This window comes from Dermacentor variabilis, chromosome 2 (genome assembly GCF_050947875.1).
Source record: "Dermacentor variabilis isolate Ectoservices chromosome 2, ASM5094787v1, whole genome shotgun sequence".
NCBI classification, from domain to species: Eukaryota; Metazoa; Arthropoda; class Arachnida; order Ixodida; family Ixodidae; genus Dermacentor; species Dermacentor variabilis.
Genome location: NC_134569.1, coordinates 171,426,369 through 171,447,174, shown reverse-complemented (window position 1 = coordinate 171,447,174; position 20,806 = coordinate 171,426,369). Strand labels below are relative to the sequence as shown.

Sequence of the window (20,806 nt, the reverse complement as noted above, 5' to 3'; positions counted from 1 at the left end):
AAAGAAAGGTTAACATTACATTCTAGCATAACACACTAAAGTACAAAAATATAAATATCTAGGCTTAACAATAACGTCAGACCTAAGGTGAGACGAGCATATTCACCACATTACCTCATCTGCTATGCAAAAGTTATTTTTCCTTCGCAGATCACTTCAACTCGCACCTTTGTCAACAAAACTCCTAGCATACAAAACATTCGTTAGGCCGATGCTCGAATACGGAAACACTGTATGGTTTCCTCATACCCAAACTAACATAAAGAAAATAGAAACAATACAAAGGAAGGCCATTCGATTTATCCATAACAAATTTAGACGTGAAGACTCTCCCTCTAACCTTCTAGCAATTTCTGGGCTCCTTACGCTCGAAGCACGAGCGAAACAGGCACGTTTGAAATTTCTTTATCAACTTCTGCATAATTATTTCAAAATTGACATTTCAAATTACATTTCTTATTCACAAACACGACCTACCAGGCACAAACACACAAACACCTTAGTAGAATATAAATGTAATAATAATGTGTTTAAATATTCCTTTTTTCCGGTTGCCATCCGTGAATGGAATATGTTATCGCCTCTCACCACTAACACAGAGTCACTGTCTCAGTTTGAATTAAAAATTGAAAAAATTGTTTAGCAGGTTAAAATTGCTAGTGCTATTATTGATCGTGCAAACCACCATGTACTTGTGCCCTGTGTATGTAGTCGGGTATGCAGCGTAGCATACCTCAATTGCCATTTCTTATTTTTTGAAAGTTCGCATGTACTTGTGTTTGGTGTATACATTTTGTAGTGAAAATTGTTTATGTATTAAGGTGCAAAACTGACGTTATACATGTATTGATACTTAACATTATCAGTGTTCTTTGTTTATGTACATATATATATATATATATATATATATAGTGCCCTCCTGCTATGGTCTCAGTAGAGACTGGCAGTATTGTAAATAAATAAATTATAGGTTCTTACGCGGCAAAATCAGGATCTAGTTAGGATGCACGCCGTAGTGGGGGAACTTCGGAATAATTTGGACCACCCGGGGTTCTTCAAGATGCACCTAAATCTAAGTACACGGGCGTTTTCGCCTCCATAGAAATGCGGCCGCCGTGGCCGGTATTCGATCTCGTGACTACGTGCTTAGCAGCCCAACACATCGCCACTAACCGACGACCGGCGGGAGAAGACAATAAAAAAGAAGGTTGTCGCAGCGGGAACGACCTTCCACGTCGTCAAGGCACGCACGAAGCGTGCTCCGTGACACTTCCTGTTCACTTTCAGCCTCTTCGTGCATTTGGCTGACATCACTCTTTCTTTCAACGTTCGGACCGTGCTTACGCTGTAGTCCGTCACAGCAGGACACGAGGCGTCTCATTTTTAACGTGCAAGCCGTTAACAGTCAATCATAATGATGAGCTTAAGAGTTTAACAAAGGCTAGGAAGATTTCATATCGTTCGCCGGAATTGTAGAATGCCCCCCCTCCCCCCCCACGAAGACGTAACGTGAAATATGAAGAAAGGGTACAATAAGCAAAATTATATAAAAGTATACCCATACGAAAAAAAAAAGTGTAGCAGAGCGTGGTTTCGATCCACGGACCTCTGGGTTATGGGCCCAGCACGCTTCCACTGCGCCACTCTGCTGGACGCCGACGCAGTAATTTTGAGGACTGCCCTTGCAGATAACACATTTCTGGGCTTCACTCAAGCTTCGACTATCGATACACCATTTCTTTCTTTTATTAGGGAGATTTTCTTTAGCTGCCGCTGGTAGCGCCATCTGGCAGCGTAGAGTAAATAAAGAGAAGACACAAAGCTTTAACTTAACTGCTGATGCAAAGCGTCGGCCGCGGCGCAATCGTAATCAAACAAATATTTTATTACTTTCCTTTGACGAGAGGACCCCCCCCCCCGCCGCTTAACAAACATTAAAAATTTTCAAAACCGTTCTAGTTGAACAAAGCGTTACAAGATGTCTCTGCACGCGTTGCTTCTGCCGTCCACGACTCCGGCGATCGGGTATTGCAAGGAGTAATAGCTTTTAGGTTTAATTACCACTTAATTTTTAGGAAAGAAGTGCGTCGTTATTAGAAATAAAGTTGTGAAATTCGTGGTTTTCTTAATTTATTCAGATACGCTAGGGGCACTTTTCGGGCATTACAAACAAACGGGAGGGTGATTATTGCACAATAAAGAAAGAAATATGTACCCGAGTTATCATTAACAGCATCAGCAAGAAAGAAAATTAGTATTAAAATTAAAAGAATAAAAATAAGCAGGCAAATGTATGCGTTATATAAATCGAAGTTAAAGAAAGGCTCTTCAGCTTTCGCACGAATGTGTCGTGTCTGTTGCGAAGTCTTGTGGCAAGTCATTCCTATGACGAAAGGCACAATGGTGTTTCAGTCGTCATGTCTGCGTTTCAGTTAATTGTCCGTTTTTGTTAGTGCGGTTCATCCTCAGTTTGAAGGCCAGATGCAAAGAAATTTTTGACGGCGTAAAATAGTTTAGTTTAAAGCGACACTAAAGAGAAAAATGATTTCTTCTGCATCAGTAAATTACTCTTCCACAATACAAAAAAAAAACACCTCTGACCACGACAAGATGCTCGTTAGGGTTAGCAAAAAAAAAAGAAAAACACGAAAGGTGCGTGGTGACGGCACGCCGTCTTGAAGTTGCCACACCGGCTCATTGGCCGTGACCTGATCGATTTTGACAGCGTCTGCTAGAGCTCGTAATTTTTTAGCGGCAAAGATAGACTACACTGTGTTCTAAAGGAGCCAACGACTCAATATGCCAAGTTTCGCGAACATTTACTAAGCCAACGGCGCCCAAATACAAAATTAAAAATACCTTGCAATCCGTCACGTCACACCAGCGTACCGGCGCTGAGGTTACGGCGCACAATTCAAGAACAAAGCTCTGGGCTCCATTTTCTATTCTAATAAGGCACCTATTATCGTGTAATTAACAACACATTTTTCAAAGAATGCGTTATCAATCTCAATTGATTTATTATTCGATGCGGGCGGAATGCAAAAGCACCCGTGTACTTATGGCGTTTTTCACTGGTCGATTCGGAGCGGGTTCGCGCGTTCCACTGGTCGAAACGACCAGTGGACCAGTGGAAGCGATCAACTCGCTCCGCGCTGGATCGCTCTCACTTGCTCCGCCGCCGAGGCGCGCATTCGGGCGGAAATAGCTCGCGTCACTTCCGCCTTCAAGTGAAATCGGTACCCGGTTGGTACGCACAACATTGTGTTGCGTTCGGTGCTGCTGCAGCGCTCTCGTTTAGCGATGAGAGCGCGGAGGACAGCGATTACGAAGTGACGCAGGTGCTGTACGAAGACTTCTATGCACGTTGTCCATGCACAATCCTTGCGGGCGCGACATGGAAATGACGGACAATGCGACTGCCACGGTCAAAGAAAAGTGGTTCTTGTGGGGAAGGAGAAAAGGCTAGCGCTATTTTCTGCAACCCATGCGGGAGCACGGCTCAGCGCCAGCAGGGTGGAGGGGATGGGGTTAAAAGAGAGAGAGGGTAGGAGGGAGAAAGGTAGAGGGTCGTAGAGATGGAAGCGAAGTAGTGGCCGATCAGGAAGCCCGAGGTGGTGGGATAGCCGTTAGGCGATCCGTCTTTGTAGAAATGTCCTATAGTCTCGCCGAGAGCCCCGACGAGTCGAGGTACTCGACGACACTTAGGAAGGCTGGTAGCTGATTACGACAGGGGAAGAGGGTATCTTCCACGGATATCTGCCACGGTCAAATTACACACGGGGGACGGCGACTTTGGTTGCCGTGGAAACGTAGAGAACGGAAGTAGGACATGGTTTTCGGAACCGGTTCGTGCGACGTGTACGCAGACTTCCTGTGTGATCCGCCGCGGAGCGTTCTTGCGCTCCGCTGGCCGATTCGGATTTGTGAAACCCGAGCGCTCGCTCGAGGATTTCGGCGGCCGCTCCAGATCGACCAGTGAAAAACGCCATTAGATTTAGGTGCACGTTGAAGAGCCCCAGGTGGTCAAAATTGATCTGGAGATCGTGGTACTGGCACGTAAGACCTTATTGTTCTTTTTCTTTAATTAATTTATTTTTTGATTTAGTGTCCCTTTAAACATATACAGGGGAGCCTCCGTGCAATATTCTACGTTTGAAATACGAGTGGAAGCGTCATGACAAGGTCGCAAAAATAAACGTTTTCGTGGATAGATGGATGCATGCTATGAGCGTCCCCTTTGGAACGGGACGGTTGGTTACGCCACTCATCTCTTGTTATTAGGTTGCCCAATTTCCTACTTATGATAAAAAAGAAAAGGAAAAAAGAAAACCCCTCGATGACCTTCCACAACCAAATTTTCTGATACCCTATTGCGAACTGTGCTTTTGTACGTCTCCGTTTTTTGTTGTTTCCCTACTTTTATTCTACCAATCCTCCAATCGTCTCTTACTAAAGTCTGTTCCGGACATGTTTACTTACCCCCATAATCTCGCTGAACACAAGGGCTTCAAAGAGCCCAGAAGTGCATAATCGACCGCTGGGCAGATACATTCAGCTTCTAATAAAACGTGCTCCATCGTTTCCCTAGCTTTACCGCAGCAAGCACATGTTTCTTCCTTCTTAAATCTCGCTTTATAGGTGCGTATTCTAAGGCCACCTGATTTCGCTTAGAAAAGTAATGAGCTTCCCTTTGAGTCAGCATAAATTGTTTCTTTCCTGATCTCGCTTTTTTTTTTTCCTTTTAAGTAGTTCAGGGTGTCTACCAAGTTGACATTTCCAAATTCCCTGAGTTTTCCAGGTTTTCCCTGAGCACCCTTGCAAAATTCCCTGAATGAGCCAAAACTTTGTTTTATGTCAAAACAGGCTGACACCATGCTGCCCGATGCTCTCACTTTCTAGTAAGCATATATACACAAAAAAAATGTCTTAATCCGTTTTGAATAGTAAGGAGTAATATCTATTTTATTTAAATATAAATCAGAAGGAAGGTGTTAGTAAAATGCACAGCGAAAAAATCGTAAACTCCATTCCAAATTGAGTCGAACATTTTCAAATAAGAATAAAAAGTAGATGCGTACAGAAGTAAATGCTTCCAAATATGAGCTATTTCTATCAACTCATAGCAAGCTGATCGGTATGAGGCCTGAACTTTGTCACAACTAAGATTATCTCTCAGCAGCTGAGAAGTCAACCTCAACAGTCCTGACATACTCTCAGCCCGTACACAATACCTCAGTGTTGGGTTTCACTGCTTTAAAGAGTTTATTTTGGTTTCAATGAGGGACACCTGCATCTCGACGTCTGCCAACACTTTGTTTTTTGAGCTCAAGCTCCTTCAAAGAGGCGGTGGCACGCTTCCTTTCCCGTTAATTCATCAGTGCGTCGGTCCTTTCTATTCTCATCCTCCTTCCGCCATGCGTTCACCCCATGGACTATTTGAAGCAACCTCTTGGCCAGTTGTACAGTCAACGTCCGATTTTTCGGACTCCCTAGGGGCCGCAGGAACATCCGAAAAATCAGCCAGTCCGAAAAAAAAATGAATGCATGTCTTTAACTGCCCTTAAGGGCTTATATTGCCACAGGCACGTCCGAAAAAACTCTTAAGGCCTACCAGTACACTGATTAGGCATATCGGTGGTCGTACTGTGAGAGGAGACGGGGATGCCCGCGCGTATAATTAAGGAATACAGGCTGTGTCACGTGACAATTGCCCCTTCCCACGCTTTCACCGCGTAACAAGGCTGTACAGAGGCGAAACTAACCTCTGGAGAATGGCATTGCGCAACGCGCTGTGCTTTGCGAGCTTCGAAGCCAATCGCGAGGATTAGAAAGGCGGAGTCGATGCCATTGCTGACCGCGGCGAAATCTTTCAATGAAAAACATGTCACCGATGGCAAGAAGCTTAATAGCGAACGTAGAAGCAGCTAGGCCTAACGTTGCCGCGGTGGTGGCTACGGCTGCCAGCGAATCTGCGTGCGAGAGTGCCGATTCGAGGCAGCAAGATAATCAAAATGGCGGCGGTGGTGGCTTTGATTAGTTCCAATTCAGACCTGCATTCAATGCAATATGCACTGACTATATGGAGTATGTGGTGGTGCCGCGAAGCCGTGCGAATTATCGGACATGTCCGAAAAATCGGGCGTCTGGAAAATCGATCGTTAACTACTCTGGAAATACCTCATGCCGATGACACGGCGTCAATGACGATTGGTTGCGATTTCTCTGTTACTGGAGCCAGCATTAACACGAATTTCGTTCCCTTTAAATAAAATGACAGCTAATTTTTTCCGATATCAGTACAAATTTCGTGAGTTTTGCGTGGGTATTTCCAGACTATTGAAATTCTCTGAGAATTCCCGGTTTTCCCGGTTGGTAGACACGTAGTAGTTACTCATGGCAGGTTTCTTTTCCATTGCCGCCACCCATGAGATTATTTCAGCCTCTGTGACTTTCCGCTTGCCGTTCTTTGTTGCTGTGTTGCTCACCCTACTGGCCGGATATTTGCTGGTAAGCTTCCTAGTTCTTTTCCACCACTGTGAATCAATGTTCTTCCTGTACAAATACCTCAACACTCTCCCATCCAATTTACTTTCTTGCATATTCCTCAGTCGTTCTTCATAATCAATTTTACTGTGAGCTTCCCTCACTTCCAAACTGGTTCAGCCAATATCACCCTGCACAGCTTCATTTGTAGTCTTCCCGTGAGCGCCCAATGCGAGGCGTCCCACAAACCTTTGGCTGTCATCGAGTCCGGATTGCACCCCTGATTTCAAGCAAACAACAGCATTTCCAAAAGTAAGTCCTGAAACAATTACACCTTTCCACATACCCCGGACCACCTCGTACCTATTGTATCCCCATAGCGCTCTGTGCTTCATTATGGCTGCATTTCTTGTCCCCTTTACTATTATTGATTTTTCCCGTGTTTCCATATATCTATTGCTTTCGTTTATCCATATACCAAGATATTTATGTTATTTTACACGTGGTATTTCCTGGCCCTGTATTGCCACTGTCTGTTCACGGTTTTCAGTGAATACCATAACACTTGATTTTCTAACACTCAATTACAAACCTAAATTCTCGCCATCCTATCCACAGATATTAGCCAGATGTTGCAAATCACCTTGCTTGTTAGCTAGCAACACAATGTCGTCCACCTAAAATAAACCTGGAAGCCGCTCCTCTACTACTGTACCCGCCTGTTTGTATGAGAGATTATACCGGATATTACTTCCTTTCAGTGCCCACTCCATCCTCATCATGTACATCATAAACAGAAGTAGGAATAAAGGGCCCCCCTGCCTCAGTCCCTTGTTGACATCAACTTTCTCCTCGCTCCTCATCCTTTCCCGTTCAACGGAAACGGTATTTTCTAGGTAAGTCTCTCTCAAAAGCTGTAGGCAATATTCGCCTAAGCCTTCCCCTTCCAGAATATGCCACAAAATGTTGCGGTCTACGTTGTCATACGCTCCTGTCATGTCTAAAAAGTCCAAATATAACGGTTTGCTTTCTACTCTTGATATTTCAATACACTGAGTAAGAACAAATAAGTTGTCATCCAAAGGACTGCCTATTCTGCAGCCATTCTGAAGTTCTCCCAATATGCCATTATTCGCTGCCCATTCTGGCAGCTTTAATTTGATTACCTGCATTGCTAGCCTCTATATTACCGATGCCTGCAACGGTCTATACGACGGTCAATGGTCTATATGAGTGATTTCTATATTTCTCCCCCTTAGCTTTATAAATTAAATTCATTCTACTTTGTCGCCAACTGCCTGGTATTCTTTAAAGTTTTTTCCACTGTTTTCACTAGAGCTTCCTCACTTTTTCTTCCTAGTTCATTAATCAGCCTAACGGGAGCCTCGTCTAGCCCTGTGGCTATGCGCTTAGGAATTTTCTCTTCGGCTTTCTTCCAGTTGAAATTTGTCAGCACCAGTCCCTTTTCCACTTGGGTCTCTTTCATGCTCTTTTTTTCTTCAAGTACAACGTCGTCATTGCGTTGGAAAGATTCGGCTGTTATTTTTCGGATCTTATTTAATGCCTCTTTTCCTTCCAATTTGTTTCCCCTATTCTTCCAGGATATGTTGTTGTATAGTTGTTGACTTCTGCCTAATAATTTGATGTGGTTCCAAAATACTTTAGGTGCGGCCTTCTCTTTATCACGTATTTCTGACAACCAACGTTCACTTTCATCTTTTATCTTTGCTTGCACCAGTACTTGAACCATAGACTTTCTCTTTCGGTATATTTCCGATTTACTGGCTACTTAATCCTCAACAACTGAGCCGTCTTTGCCTGCCTGTGCTCTTTGGATGCTTTCTGCCGTTCGGTGATCGCCTCTCTTGTCTCTCTGTTCCACCAGCTTTTCGGTTTCTTTTTTCCCTTCCAATGAACCGTTTCTCTTTCCGTATTTCTGTCGTTATTATTCTTAGAAGCTCACTGTATTCCCACTCTTTATTTGGCCATTTGTCAAGTTCTTCATCGACTCTAGTGACTATATTTGTTATTTTTCCAGCGTTCAAATTTGGACTGGCCATTTCGTATTCTCTGCTCTCTTTCCCAACTACATATCTCATTTTCAAAATGATGCGGTTATGGTCAGTCCCTATGCTGCTAAACCCTTCCTCGTCAATGACCGTTTCTCTCAACTTATCATGAATTCCTTCTGTCATCAGACAGTAATCAATGGTAGATTGCCGGTTTCTCCCTTCCCACGTGATCTTCCCTTCACACTTAGGCCTTGTATTCACGATAACAAGGTTATGTTGCTCACAAAAGTCCAGCATTGACTTCCCGTTGTTGTCGGTGTAGCCATGTAAATCCTGTAGGTGGGAATTCATGTCACCTAATAGGATAATTTCGGCATCATTCCCGAAACTCTTAATGTCAGCACTTATGCATTCCACTAACTCTATTTTTCTCTGTGCAATTATTTCCGGTCCACAAATACGCAACCCTTAGGCAAGCCTTTTCCCACTCATTGTACCTGATAGCCAAATACGCTCTTGACATTTTGAATTTACTCTTTTCCATTTACCTCCCTGATCGTTGGATGGATGGATGTAGGATGTATGTTATGAGCGGCCCCTTTGGAACGGGGCGGTGGGTCGCGCCACCAAGCTCTTGCTATTATACTGCCTAATGTCCTACCTAGGTTAAACAAAAAGAGAAAAAAAACACTATGAACTCCCACGACCAAATTTTCTGCTCCCCTATTGCGAACTTTACTTTTGTACGTCTCCGTTTCTTTTTTTTTCTTTTTTTTCGTTTCTTTACTCTTCTTCCACCCATCCTCCAATCGCATCTTACTGGAGTCATTGCAACATGGTTGCAATGCGACATGGTTATTGAAACCTATGTCGCCACCTGTTGGCAACTGCAGAAAGTGGCAGAAAGCAGCCGTTCGGTGAGGGTTGCCGCCACGTGCCTAAATATGTTGTTGGCGCGTGCTGCCCGGCCATCATGCCTGCTCCTATGGGACACGCGGCAAGCATCCCCGAACGGCTGCTTTCTGCAGCTGCCACCAGGAGGCGACATAAGTTTACGCTAGTGTGACCCCACTTGTAGCACAACCGCAGCCGGTCGCCGCAGTCCAGGTGAGAGATGATGACAGTATCGGTGGAAAAAAATGTGCAGGAGAGACTGATAGAACCTGGAGTCATTGCAAGCGTAGGTAATGAGGTTTTAAATGCCAAAGTTAAGATCGAGATCAGATAGGCAAAAGGCTAGATGCATGGCGATAAATGTAGTAAAACCTGAACAAATCAAGCAGGCTAGGTGACTGTTTCTCCCCGCTGTTTCAAAGGCGATGCCAATAAACATCATCATCATCATTGTGCCGTCTTATCAGCGACTGTTTGCATCTGTGTAAACATCTCAAAATGTTTGCATCTTCAGGTGCCCAAAAACATGGCGGCTGGAAGACATTGAAGAACCGCTTTAAAAATAAAGCTTAAAAAGAAAACACTAGGTTTTTAAAAAAAATGTAGCAGAGCGTGGTTTCGATCCACGGACCTCTGGGTTATGGGCCCAGCACGCTTCCACTGCGCCACTCTGCTGATCGCCGACGCAGCCGATTTTGTCGTCCGCAACACACGCCTACACATTGCATGCGCATTTACATTTCTACAGGAATGAAGCGTGCACGGCAAAACTGAAACCAGGACTGCGTTTGCAGGTTACACATTTCAGCGCTTCACTCAAAACCTCCGACTGTGGATACACGGTTTCTTTCTTTTATTAGGGAGTTTTTAGCTGCCGCCGGTAGCGCCATCTAGTAGCGTATAGTAAACAAAGAGACGACACAAAGCTTTAACTCAACTGCTGATGCAAAGCGTCAGTAATATTTAGCTTTTATAGGGTAATGGCTTTTAGGTTTAATATCCGCTTAATTTCTAAGGAAGAAGCGCACCGCTACTGCAAATAAAGTTATCAAATTCGTAGTTTTCTTAATTTATTCGGATACGCTAGGGGCACTTTTCGGGCATTACAAACAAATGGGAGGGTGATTATTGCACAATGAAGAAAGAAAACTGTACCCGGGTTATTATTAACAGCATCAGCAAGAAAGGAAACTTGTATTAAAATAAAAAGAATAAAAGTAAGCAGGCAAATCTATGCGTTATATAAATCGAAGTTAAAAAAGCCTCTTCAGCTTTCGCACGAATGTGTCGTGTCTTTTGCGAAGTCTTGTGGCAAGTCATTCGAAAGGCACAATGGTGTTTCAGTCTTCATGTCCGCGTTTCAGTTAATTGTCCGTTTTTGTTAGTGCGGTTCATCTTCAGTTTAAAGGCCAGATGCAACGAAATTTTTGACGGCGTAAAACAGTTTAGTTTAAAGCGACACTGAAGAGAAAAATGATTTCTTCTGCATCACTACATTACTCTTCCACAATCATGAGAATTGATGCTTGTTGGGGTTAGAAAAAAACAACAAAAAAAAGGCGGGTGGTGACGCCGCCTTGAAGTTGCCGCACCGGCTCACCGGCCGTGACGTCATCGATTTTGACAGCGTCTGCTAGAGCCCGTAATTTTTTAGCAGCAAAGACAGACTACACTGTGTTCCAAAGGAGCCAAAGACTGAATATGGAATGTTTCGCGAACATTTACTGAGGCAACGCTGCCCAAACAAACAAAAAAAAAAGATACCTTGAAATCCGTCACGTCACCACGGCGTGCCGGCGCTGAGGTTCCGGCGACAAATTTAAAAAAAAAGAAGAAATCTTTGAGCTCCATTTTCTCTTCTAATAAGACACATATTATCGTGCAATTAAAAACACGGTTTTCAAATGACGCTTTATCAGTATAAATTGATTTATTATTCGATGCGGACGAAATGCAACAGCACCCGTGTCCTTAGATTTAGGTGCACGCTGAAGAGGCGCAGATGGTCAAAATTCATCCGGAGTCACCCACCACGACGTGCCTCATAATCAGACCATGGTTTTGGCACGCACACTCTTATTGTTTATATTTTTTAATTTATTCATTGTTTCTCATTTTTTTATTTATTCATACTGTTGGCCTGTCGGCCGTTACAGGGTGGGTCAAAGCAGCACTTCAACAATTAGTAGAATACATGGTATTACAATAATACATATAGCACAAAAATAAAATAAGTCAATAGCAGTATTTCGGCAATTCGTGCAGCACATGACTAAGGCAGTACAAGAATAGTCTTTTAATAGGTGAACATAAGCGAACAAAGATGATACATAAGCGAAATATTCCTGCAGAGGATGTTATTAAACATCATCATCATTGTGTCGTCTTTCTAGCGACTATTTGCATCTGTGCAAACATCTCAAAATGTTTGCATCTTCAGGTGCCCAAAAACATGGCGGCTGGAAGACATTGAAGAACTGCTTTAAAAATAAAGCTTAAGAATAAAACACTAGGTTAAAAAAGAAAGCGTAGCAGAGCGTGGTTTCGATCCACGGACCTCTGGGTTATGGGCCCAGCACGCTTCCACTGCGCCACTCTGCTGGACGCCGACGCAGCCGATTTTGTCGTGTGTAATACACGTGCACACATTGCAAGCGCATTTACATTTCTATACGAATGAACCGTGGCGGGTGGTGACGGCGGCTTCCGGAGTCCTCCAATACGGCGTGCCCGGGCATGCCTCATAATGATATCGTGGTTTTGGCACGTAAAGCCCAATCGTTTATGTTTCTTAAATGTATCCATTGTTTTGATTTAGTGTCCCTTTAAACATACACTGCGGAGACTCCGTGCAATATTCTACGTTTGAAATGCGAGTGAAAGGCGTCACGATAACGCCGCAGAAGTAAACGTTTCTGATATATTGAAACCTATGTCGCCACCTGTTGGCAACTGCAGAAAGTGGCAGAAAGCAGCCGTTCGGTGAGGGTTGCCGCCACGTGCCTGTAATGTGTTGTCGGGGCGTGCTGCCCGGCCATTATGCCTGCTCCTGTGGGACAGGCGGCAAGCATCCCCGAACGGTTGCTTTCTGCAGCTGCCACCAGGAGGCGACATAAGTTTACGCTAGTGTGACCCCATGTGTAGCACAACCGCAGCCGGTCGCCGCAGTCCAGGTTAGAGATGATGACAGTATCGGTGGAAAAAAATGTGCAGGGGAGAGATTGACAGAACCTGGAGTCATTGCAAGCGTAGGTAATGAGGTTTTAAATGCCAAAGTTAAAATCGAGATCAGATAGGCAAAAGGCTAGATGCATGGCGATAAATGTAGTAAAACCTAAACAAATCAAGCGGGCTAGGTGACTCTTTCTCCGCCCTGTTTCAAAAGGGATGCCAATAAACATCATCATCATTGTGGCGTCTTATCAGCGATTTGCATTTCCATAAAGAAAGCAAGTTCGAATTTCATATAAGCCAGAGATTGACTACGGAAGGTAAGTATCGCATTGAACGAGATAGACTCCAAAATGTGATATTTCTGCGATATTTTGAGCAAAAAAGTGCAGCAGCAGGCGCAGAATTTTCTTTTTTTCGGAAATCTTGAGCAAAATATGCAGTTCCCTGTAACATGCATCGCGTTTTTTTTCTTATTTAAGAAGGACCATTCTATGCGAAGATAACCAAATGCATATTGTTAACGGTCGAATAGAATAGCCGCCAGTCATTTTTGTTGTTGATGATGCCATTGAACTTATTAATTGCAATTAGCTATTTCTTTAATTACTGATCTGAGTGCTGTGCTGTAAATGAATTTGTAGGAAATTGAAAGAAACATAACGCTGTCATGTTTCCAGCCAGGTACTGTTTGCCAGTTTCTTTTTTTTTTTTTCCAGCAGCTAACTGATGGTTGAGGCGTCATGGAAAGCGCGCGCTCGCTAACTTCAGTGGAGCGGTTTTCTTGATGCGGGCGAACGGTTATGTAGTCACGTGACATTTTTCATTTTTGCGGGCTTTCTTTAATGCAGGAAAAGATAAACGAGCAAGGAAGTACCTGGCTGAAAATAATTTTCTTTCACTTTTCCACAAATGCTTCATTGGCAGCGCGCCCATTCAGAGCAGTAATTTAAAAAAAACTGCTTGCAATTACATAATAAATTGTATGGCAACATCAAAAGATTACTGGCCGCTGCTCCACTCGACTGTGAACAATATGCACCTGGTTATCTGCGCGTAGAATGACCCATGTTATTTGAACACGTGATGCGTGATAGCCCGAACTAACGTTGGCCCGAACATCCTGTATATGCGTGCGCGCCGCTGTGTTTAACATGTTTGCATTTTCAGGTGCGCCAAAATATGGCGCCGGGAAGACATTTAAGGACCTCATTAAAAATAAAGTTTAAAAAAGAAACACTAGGTTTTAAAAAGAAAGTGTAGCAGAGCGTGGTTTCGATCCACGGACCTCTGGGTTATGGGCCCAGCACGCTTCCACTGCGCCACTCTGCTGGACGCTGACGTACTCAATTTTGTCGTCTGTCACACAACTGCACACATTGCAAGCGCATTTACTTTTCCACACGAATGAAGCCTGCACGGCAAAACCAAAACTACGACTTCGCTTGCAGGTTACCTATTTCTGCGCTTCACTCAAACTTCGGCTGTGGATACACCGTTTCTTTCTTTTATTAGTGAGTTTTTTTTTGCTGCCGCTGGTAGTGCCATCTGGCAGCGTAGAGCAAATAAAGAGAAGACACAAAGCTTTAACTTAACTGCTGATGCAAAGCGTTGGACGCGGCTTGGTGGTAAACAAGCAATTATATTATGATTTTCCCGAGACGAGAGCGCTTACGCAACGTTAAAATTATTTAAAATGCGTTCTAGTTGAACAAACCGTTACAAGATGTCTCTGCCCGCGTTGCTTCTGCCGTCTACGACTCCAGTAATCGGGTATTCCAAGGAGTATTATAGAAACATCCAGCGTGTACACTATTCCGGCAAACGGGGGCGGTTTGGGCGGATTTCCGGATTTGCGGAGGCGTAAACGTGAGCGGCCGGAGCGATCCAGCCGCCTGGTGGCGCAGAGCTCATCCAGACAAATACAGAGCTAAGATTGCAGTAACTCACTATATCCTGCTTCGCTGCTCGTGCAAATTTTCGACAGCAGCGTAATTGTGAACACGATTACGCCGCTGTCGAAAATTTCCACCAGCAGATAAGCAGAATATGGCAACTGGCTTTGTGTTTGCTTGGTTGAGCTTTGCACCACCAGAGGGCGCCACCAATCTGGCCGCTCACGTTTACGCCCCCGCTCAACCGGCCAACCGACTCTCCGCTTCATATTTAGGGAAGAAGCGCACCGTTATTACATACAAATGTCTGAAATTCGTGGAGTGGCTAACTAATTCGGGCACGCTAGGGGGGCACTTTTCGGACATTACAAATAAATGGAGGAGAATGTTTATTGCGCAATAAAAAAAGAAGAATGCGCCAGAGTTTTCATTAACAGCAGTAGCAAGAAAGCAAAGTATGATAGAGAGTTTTAGAATAGGGGCCCCAATAGTTTGGGGCCCCAAAGAGCTTTTCGGCTGTTAGCGTTGGGACACGCAGGAGTGAAGAGTTTTACAATAGGGCTTTGCGTTTGCGGATATCGTCTTGCGCTGACAGCGCCACTACGGCGTCAAAGAAAAGCTATTAGAAATAACAAATAAAATATACCATTTTAATATAGGAATAATAATTTTGACTTGTGTGTATTCCCAATTAATTACAATTTAGAGTGTTTTTTTCTGTCAGCAGCAAACAATTAGTTGAGCTTAGTTTTGAGCAAAGCAACTTTACGTGCCTTCACCAGCCAAGCTTAGCCGTGTTAGGTCTACGAGCTACAAAATCCACAATCGAATTCGTAATCAGCGGCGTCTAAGTAATCAATCTTCGTAACACAAGCTTGTTGAGAGAAAGCGATAACCGCAGTCACTTCTAGCTTGCGAACTTCACGCGTTACCATGAATCGAAACCAGGTTAGAGCCGTTGCTTCGATGGGTGCCGCCGTCTTTGCTGACGCAAAGCTTTTGGGGCCGCTATTTGGGCTCCCTCTAAATCAGCGTTCCCAACGCAAAACCCAAACGCAGTTTGCGTCTCGCGCATGCGCAGTGGCTTTGACGCTATTTCTTTGGGGCCCGAAAACGTTTGGGGCCCCTATTCTAAAACTGTTTAGAAGAATAATAATAAGCAGGCGAATGTGTATATACTATATAAATTGAACTTAAAAAAGCTTCTTCAGCTTTCGCACGAATGTGTCGTGTGTATTGCGAAGACAGACTTGTGGCAAGTTATTCCAACGACGAAAGGCACCCCGGTGTTTCAGTCGTCAAGGTTGCGTTTCAGTTAATTGTCCATTTTTGTTAGTCCTGTTCATCTTCAGTTTAGAGGCCACTTGCAACGAAAATTTTGACGGCGTAAGAAAGTTTCGTTGAAAGTGACACTAAAGAGAAAAATTATTTCTTCTGCATCAGTAAATTACTCTTCCACAATGCCAAAAACACCACTCTCACCGCGAGAAGACGCTTGGTAAGAAGAAGAGAAAAAAAACGAAAACCATAAAAGGCGGGTGGCGACGCCCCCTTGAACTTCCCGCACCGGCTCACCGGCCGTGACGTCATCGATTTTGAGAGCGTCTGCTAGAGCCCGTAATTCTTTAGCGGTAAAGATAGACTAAAATGTGTTCTAAAAGAGCGAAAGACAGAACATGGAAAGTTTCGCGAACATTTACTGAGCCAACGCCGCCTTAATACAAAGAAAAGAAAATATATTGAAATTCGTGACGTCACGCCGCCTTACCGGCGCTGAGGTTCCGGCGCAAAATTTAAAAAAAGGAAAGCTTTGAGCTCCATTTTCTCTTCTAATAAGAGACCTATTATCGTGTAATTAACAACAAGAGTTTTTAAAGAATGTTTTATAAGTCTAAATTGATTTATTATTCGATGGGGGCGAAATGCAAAAGCACCTTTGTATTTAGATTTATAGTAGGATACAACTTTTAAAGAACGGCAGTTGTCAACCAATGCGCACGGACCTCGCGAGGTTGTAACTCCGCCAGCCATTCACAGAAGCAAACAAATTCGTCTTTACGAGACAATTTCAAGATGGCGTCGCACATGACGCCTCCGGATTATCTGCTGTTGTTGAAGAGCCTTTTCATCGGCGGAAGCGACGAGTTGTGCAGCAGACATGGCCAAAGTGCATGGAGTCTGAGCGATTCACTCTTCAAAAGTCCGCGGTACAGTTCATTTCACTGCTGACCCCGTTTCACTTATGAAACTTCTCTGCCAACTGCAGTTAAACTTGACGATAAATAGTTGCAGCAAAGGAAGTGTTTTATTTCAGTTCAATAAATAATTAGGCTTTCACCGTATAACAGACGAGTGAGAACGTACAAGATTACGCGCTTATAATTTTATTTTTGTGGTTACCGCCTTATTTAGTTAACAGGGAAATGTTGAAGTACGAACTACTTGCAGCCTCGCAGAGGAACAGCGGCTGGCGGTAATGAAGGCGTGGTCGGGGCTTAGCTGCAGACTTGAGTTGTATCCGACTCTAGGTGCACCTTGAAGAGCCCCAGGTGGTCAAAATTGATCCGGAGTCCCCCACTACGGCGTGCCTCATAATCAGATCGTGGCTTTGGCACGTAAAACCCTGTCGTTTTATTTCTTAAATTTATTTATTATTTTGATTTAGGGTCCCATTAAACATACACTGGGGAGCCTCCGTGCAATATTCTACGTTTCAAATAGGAGTGGAAGCGTCACGAGAACGTCGCAGAAGTAAACGTTCTTGATATTGAAACCAATGTCGCCACCTGTTGGCAGGTGCAGAAAGTGGCAGAAAGCAGCCGTTCGGTGACGGTTGCTCTCGCGTGACTGGAATTTGTTGTTCCCGCGTGCTGTCCCGCCATCACGCCTGCTCCGTTGGAACACGCGGCAACCCTGCCCGAACGTCTGCTTTCTGCAGCTGCCACCAGGATATGGTGCCGTAACCAGGAGGCGACATAAGTTTATGCTAGTGTGACCCTACGTGTAGCACAACCGCAGCCCGTCGCCGCAGTTTAGGTGAGAGATGATGACAATATTGGTGGAAAAAAATGCAGGGAAGAGATTGATCGAACCGGAGTCATTGCAAGCGTAGGTAATGGTACAATGTAGCGATACAGGTTTTAAATTTGAAAGTTAATATAGAGATCGCATAGGCAACAGACTATACGTGCGTGGCGATAAATGTAGTAAAACCTGAACAAATCAAGCGGATTAGGTGACTCTGTCTCCGCCCTGCTTCAAAGGGGATGCAATTAATCATCATCATTTTTGTGCCGTCTTATCAGCGACTTATATACATATATATATAATTCGAGCTTGCCTTTATGGAAATGCACGTGGCTGAAGCAGAACCGTTTCAAAGATAAAGCTTAAAAAGAAAACACAGGTTAAAAAAAGAAGTGTAGCAGAGCGTGGTTTCGATCCACGGACCTCTGGGTTATGGGCCCAGCACGCTTCCACTGCGCCACTCTGCTGGACGCCGACGCAGCCAATTTTGTCGTCTGTAACACACGTGCACACATTGCAAGCGCATTTACTTTTCCGCACGAATGAAGCCTGCACGGCAAAACCGAAACTACGACCTCGCTTGCAGGTTACATATTTCTGCGTTTCACTCAAACTTCGACTGTGGGCATACCGTTTCTTTCTTTTATTAGGGAATTTTTAGCTGCCGCTGGTAGTGCCACCTAGTAGCGTAGAGTAAATAAAGAGGCGACACAAAGCTTTAACTGAACTGCTGATGCAAAGCGTCGGCCGCGGCATAATCGTAAACAAGCAATTATTTTATCATTTTCCTGAGACGAGAGCGCTTACGCAACATTAAAAACATTTCAAATACGTTCTAGTTGAACAAACCGTTACGAGATGTCTCTGCCAGCATTGCTTCCGGAAAACCAGTCGGTGACCTGAGAGAGTATGTCACAACATACCTAAAGACCCTGTATGGCTCTGCAGAAACTAGTGACAGCCCTACACACATCAAGTCTCGGAAGTGTGCCGACCCTTCCATGCTTCCCGGAAACGAACTGGGCTTTGTCACAGCAGTGTCGATCGTGCGCTGTCCTACCTTCGAACGCACACAGCCACAGGGCCAGATGGCCCTAGCTCGCCTAATTAAACGCCTAGGTCAGATCTCCAAGGATCAAATTGCTGGCTTCTTCACCACCGTGTCAGATGACGCGGAGATGCCAAAAGAATGGCGACTCGGCAGAGTGGTGCTGATCCCCAAGAAAGGAGGCAACGCAGGTCATCTCTGCAACTGCAGACCGCTGACATTTACTTGCACACTGTACAGAGCCTTTACACAGATGTTAAAGGACTGGATATATGGTCAGGCAGAGTCCAAAGGGTTCCTCACAGAGCTACAGGATGGCTTCCGCAAGGGCATGCGGTTGGAATACAATCTGTACGTGCTAACGCAGTGTGCCGAGATTGCCAGGAAGGAAAACCGCGGTTTGCTTCGCTGCTTCCTAGACGTGGAGAAAGCATATGATAATGTATGACATGCTAGTCTCTTCAACTGTCTGAGTGACCTCGGTCTCCCAGAAGCACTACTGTCTACAATAAGACAACTGTACAGCTGAAACACGGTTACGGCGTCCTTTGCTGGGGTCATGACGGAATCAGTGGTGTTGTCCAAAGGGCCACGACAAGGCTGCGAACTATCCCCAATCCTATACCTACTATAAGTGTCCGACCTGGATAGAGCTATTGGCGGCGAGGAGTTACGGAGTCGCCATCTATTGGAAGCGCCTCGCTGGCGTAGTATGAGGGATCACGCGGCGCGCTCCTCATAGGTTTTGATGTCAGCGCTCACTGAAAACACCACGCGCGAGCTCTCCCGGACATTTCTGTAAGTACTTTCGAAACGAGAGAAGTTTCTTACTGTCTAAATAATAATCTTGGGCAAACTGAAAGCACACAATCGTTTACAGACGCTATCTCTTTACCGAATACGTACAGTGAACGCCACTGCGCGCGGTCGCCGCGATGGAGTCTCCCGAACCGGCTTCTTGCGTGAAAGGTAGGTAAACGCTGAGAGCAAACTATCTGAAATATGTTCTTATAGTGTTTGTATAACTAAATGGAGCTGAATAGAATGAAGCCTGAATGAAGCGATCGCGCAGATTCGCAGCGACCGACTGCGCGTCTGCATGCTTGTCCGCGCACTGTTTCGCTTTCTCCGCGCGCGCGTTTTCGCACCGTGCCATGAGCTTTAGGCCGCAGAATATGAGCATTTGACAGTATACAAGCAACCATTGTTGCGTGGGCGCTATCAGAGCTGTTCAAAAATAATTTCATTGTAGAGACTTCGACGCCTACGGGGACTGTGATGTGCCGTCGCGACGATTCAATCTTTTTTTTCTACTAAATTCTTTGACCTTTCAATACTATTTCTCGAGTTGCGTCGCACTGTATGTTTATCGGTGTTCTCAGCGTGCAATACCCCGCTGCTCCTTTTTTGTGATCCAGTGCATTAATTCATAACACAAACATGACCTATGCCACGCTTTTTTTACATGTGCTTCTTACCGCTGCCTTTCCACTCCACTGAACTTGCCAGTATCTATAGCATCGACAAGTTCATAGACCAAACTGTCATGACATTAGTCGGGCAGCGGACTCGGGTGAGCGTCTCAGTGCGCGTTTTCAGGACATCGCAGACGGGGCGCCTAGCAGAAATCTTCCTCGCGTCTGTGCTTGCTGTAGCCGATGACTGTTTGCCGGTTGTATGTTTCGCGAGCCAAGCTTCACACAGCTTCTTGTCCTGCGGCTACGTGTGAATAAGGCTGACACCGTGCTCCGTTGCGTGCGTCCGGCATTGCGGCACCGAGCAGTAGCCTACCATGTTGTGCGCCTTCAAAGGCAGCCACTACCTATTGTAGTGCTTTCAAGCGTTGTAAAGGAGACACTCGAAGCGGGCAAATCTCGCCACTAAATGAGGACCGCAGCGTACGAGGGAATTTAAACTCTCGTTTTCAGCTCGCTTCGGCGCGCCCGAAGCAGCCGACGCGGCCGCTATGTCCACGTGATCCCTCCTAGCACGTCACGCCGACGGTGGCGCCAGCTTTTCCAGTGGTGGAGCTCGAGGCCAATAGTAATGTCTTTGCTTGGCTTCGGCCTGAAATGCAGCACTACAGGGATGGCTGAAAATCGCAGGATACCGGGACTCGATCGCTTTTGCGGACGACATGGTTCTAATGGCAGAAACTCCAAGAGACATGCAAGTGCTGCTGAACATATGTGCATGAGAAATCACAAAGCTGGAGCTTCACTACGATGCGGAGAAAACTATTGTCCAGCTGGCGGATGTGACGAGGGGCAGTG

The 20,806-nt window shown here is 45.0% G+C and overlaps 1 protein-coding gene and 5 non-coding genes across 7 annotated transcripts in view; all 6 read right to left on the bottom strand.

The window, feature by feature from the left end:
• Positions 1–20,806, bottom strand: part of LOC142572941 (transmembrane 9 superfamily member 2-like) — a 115,059-nt gene that overhangs the window by 82,427 nt on the left and 11,826 nt on the right. The gene's annotated exons all lie outside the window — the stretch shown is intronic.
• Positions 1,579–1,650, bottom strand: TRNAM-CAU (transfer RNA methionine (anticodon CAU)). The gene has a single exon. It is a non-coding gene; the product is annotated as a tRNA-Met (tRNA).
• TRNAM-CAU (transfer RNA methionine (anticodon CAU)) lies at positions 9,996–10,067 on the bottom strand. Its single transcript has one exon. It is a non-coding gene; the product is annotated as a tRNA-Met (tRNA).
• TRNAM-CAU (transfer RNA methionine (anticodon CAU)) lies at positions 11,922–11,993 on the bottom strand. The gene has a single exon. It is a non-coding gene; the product is annotated as a tRNA-Met (tRNA).
• On the bottom strand, positions 13,824–13,895 carry TRNAM-CAU (transfer RNA methionine (anticodon CAU)). Its single transcript has one exon. It is a non-coding gene; the product is annotated as a tRNA-Met (tRNA).
• Positions 17,881–17,952, bottom strand: TRNAM-CAU (transfer RNA methionine (anticodon CAU)). Its single transcript has one exon. It is a non-coding gene; the product is annotated as a tRNA-Met (tRNA).